This window comes from Bos taurus, chromosome 7, assembly GCF_002263795.3.
Source record: "Bos taurus isolate L1 Dominette 01449 registration number 42190680 breed Hereford chromosome 7, ARS-UCD2.0, whole genome shotgun sequence".
NCBI lineage: Eukaryota > Metazoa > Chordata > Mammalia > Artiodactyla > Bovidae > Bos > Bos taurus.
The window spans coordinates 38,802,969-38,805,785 of NC_037334.1; the positions used below are offsets into that span (position 1 = coordinate 38,802,969).

The 2,817-nt window shown below is 44.2% G+C and overlaps 1 non-coding gene across 1 annotated transcript; it reads left to right on the plus strand.

Annotated features, from left to right (window-relative positions):
• The first annotated feature begins 202 nt into the window (after positions 1-202).
• Positions 203-305, plus strand: LOC112447574 (U6 spliceosomal RNA). The gene has a single exon (XR_003035774.1). It is a non-coding gene; the product is annotated as a U6 spliceosomal RNA (small nuclear RNA).
• Positions 306-2,817: the final 2,512 nt, after the last annotated feature.

Sequence of the window (2,817 nt, forward strand, 5' to 3'; positions counted from 1 at the left end):
TCCTCTGACCATTTTACTCACTCAAGTTCGGATGGCCTTGGGTCTCCAGCAGGGGTCAGTTCTTATCTTGATTATATTGCAGGGCCATTGCCCCAGATAATTGGAGGCCTCTAGCCATCTTTGTCTTCCAGCTTTAAAAATTCCTCCACAAAGAATAAATAAAGCAAACTTATTTAGGGCCCTTCACTATCAGAGCTTGTATGCACTTCAGCAGCACATACACTAAAATTGGAATGATACAGAGAAGATTAGCATGGCCCCTGTGCAAGAATGACGTGCAAATTTGTAAAGCGTTCCAAGTTTAAAAATATATATAACTTCAATTCTCCAGGCAAGAATACTGGAGTGGGCTGCCATGCCATCCCTCCATGGGATCTTCCCAACCCAGGGATCGAACCCCCATTTCTTACGTCTCCTGCATTGGCAGGTGGGTTCTTTACCACTAGCGCCATCTGGGAAGCCCATAATATAACATATATACATATCCTCACTGTGGTTCCAGTATCATTTCTCCCTTCGATAGTGGCCCTGATACTAGTGCCTGTAGCTCAGACCAGCTGTAATCCAAGCTTGGCCCAGTCTCAGGATCTGCAACACTCTTTTGCTTTCATTTTAGCAATTACAGATAATAACCAAGGCAGAATGTTTTTTTTTTTTTTTTTGCTTATTTCTTGTTACTTTTGATTTCCTTATGCATCCAGTGAACCAACTCTGTGGGAATGGATTCTTTCATTTCTAAATTCTATTACTGATTTTTTAATATATATTTAACATTTTTACTTACGTATTTTTGGCTGCACTGGGTCTTTGTTGCTGTGCCTGGGCTTTCTCTAGTTGCAGTGAGCAGGGCCTATGCTTTGTCACAGTGTCTGGGCTTCTTGCAGCGGCTTCTCTTGTGGTGGAGCACAGGCTCCAGGACTTGCAGGCTCAGTAGTTAGGGCACATAGGCTCTAAACAGCTGGTTCAATTGTTGTGGAGCACAGGCTTAGCTGCCATGAGGCATGTGAATACCAGACCACCTGACCTGCCTCCCCAGAAATGTGTATGCAGGTCAAGAAGCAACAGTTAGAACTGGACACGGAACAATGGACTGGTTCCAAATAGGAAAAGGAGTACGTCAAGGCTGTATATTGTCACCCTGCTTCTTTAACTTATATGCAGAGTACATCATGAGAAATGCTGGGCTGGAAGAAGCACAAGCTGGAATCAAGATTGCTGGGAGAAATGTCAATAACCTCAGATATGCAGATGACACCACCCTTATGGCAGAAAGCAAAGAACTAAAGAGCCTCTTGGTGAAAGTGAAAGAGGAGAGTGAAAAAGTTGGCTTAAAGCTCAACATTCAGAAAACAAAGATCATGGCATCTGGTGTCATCACTTCACGGCAAATAGATGGGGAAACAATGGAAAGTGACAGACTTTCTTTTCTTGGGCTCCAAAGTCACTGCAGATGGTGATTGCAGCCATGAAATTAAAAGGTGCTTGCTCCTTGGAAGGAAAGCTATGACCAACCTAGACAGCATATTAGAAAGCAGAGACATTACTTTGCCAACAAAGTTCTGTCTAGTTAAAGCTACGGTTTTTCCAGTCTTGTATGGATGTGAGAGTTGGACCATAAAGAAAGCTGAGCGCTGAAGAATTGATGTTTTTGAACAGTGGCATTGGAGATGACTTTTGAGAGTCCCTTGGACTGCAAGGAGATCAAACCAGTCCATCCTGAAGGAGATCAGTCCTGAATATTCATTGGAAGGACTGATGCTGAAGCTGAAGCTCCAATACTTTGGCCACCTGATGTGAAGAACTGACTCATTTGAAAAAACCCTGATGCTGGGAAAGATTAAAGGCGGGAGGAGAAGGGGATGATGGAGGATGAGATGGTTCAGTGGCATCATCGACTCTATGGACATGAGTTTGAGCAAGCTCCAAGAGTTGGTGATGGACAGGGAAGCATGTTCTGCTGCAATCCATGGGGTAGCAAATAGTCAGACACAACTGAGTGACTGAACTGAAATGTCTCTCGCTTCCTGGAACACCAATGCTGGTACCCTTAGATGATAAGACTACGTTTCACATGCCAAGGTCATACTGATTCAATGTATATGTGCTGATCTGTTTTTTTTTTTTTTAAACAAAATCCTGAAGGACTGTAACCCTGACTTTGATGTTCTTTGCTCTGACCAGACATAAAACCGTGCTATAAACCATGTTTCTCTGGAGCAGTCCCTCAGAGTAATCTGAGAGGCTGTCTTCTGGGCTGTAGCCCTCAGTTTGGCTCAAATAAAATTCTTTTCTAGTCCTATTATAGACTGTTTATTGTTTTCATCCACACTTCTTTGACTGGATCTTTTGATTTACTAGTTTGTTGAATACATGTTGTTACTCAACCCATCTACTGAGTTCCTTATGTCAACAATGACACATTTCAGGCCCCATATCTCCAGCAGATTCTTTCTAACTGCTTGTTCTTTCTTCATGTTCAGCAGCCTCCTGGGTCTGAAGAAATCCTTACTGGCAGGTCTATGCAGGTGGCTTCACTAGTACCCGTTGTTCCATTTCCTCTTTGCAGTTCCTGCAAGTCTCAGATCCTTGGAGGACCCACAGTCCTACCTGCCTGGTATTAATAAAAGAGGCCCAAGTGAGTGTACTGTCAACTCGGCCCTGATGGTGAACCTACTGTGGGGGAGACTACACCTCAGGGCTGAGGCCTCTCAGGTACATTTTGGCCCCATCATTCTGCATTTTCTCACCCCCTCCCCACATACCCCCGCCGTGTGTGTGTGTGTGTGTGTGTGTGTGCGCGCCTGTGTGTGTGTGCTA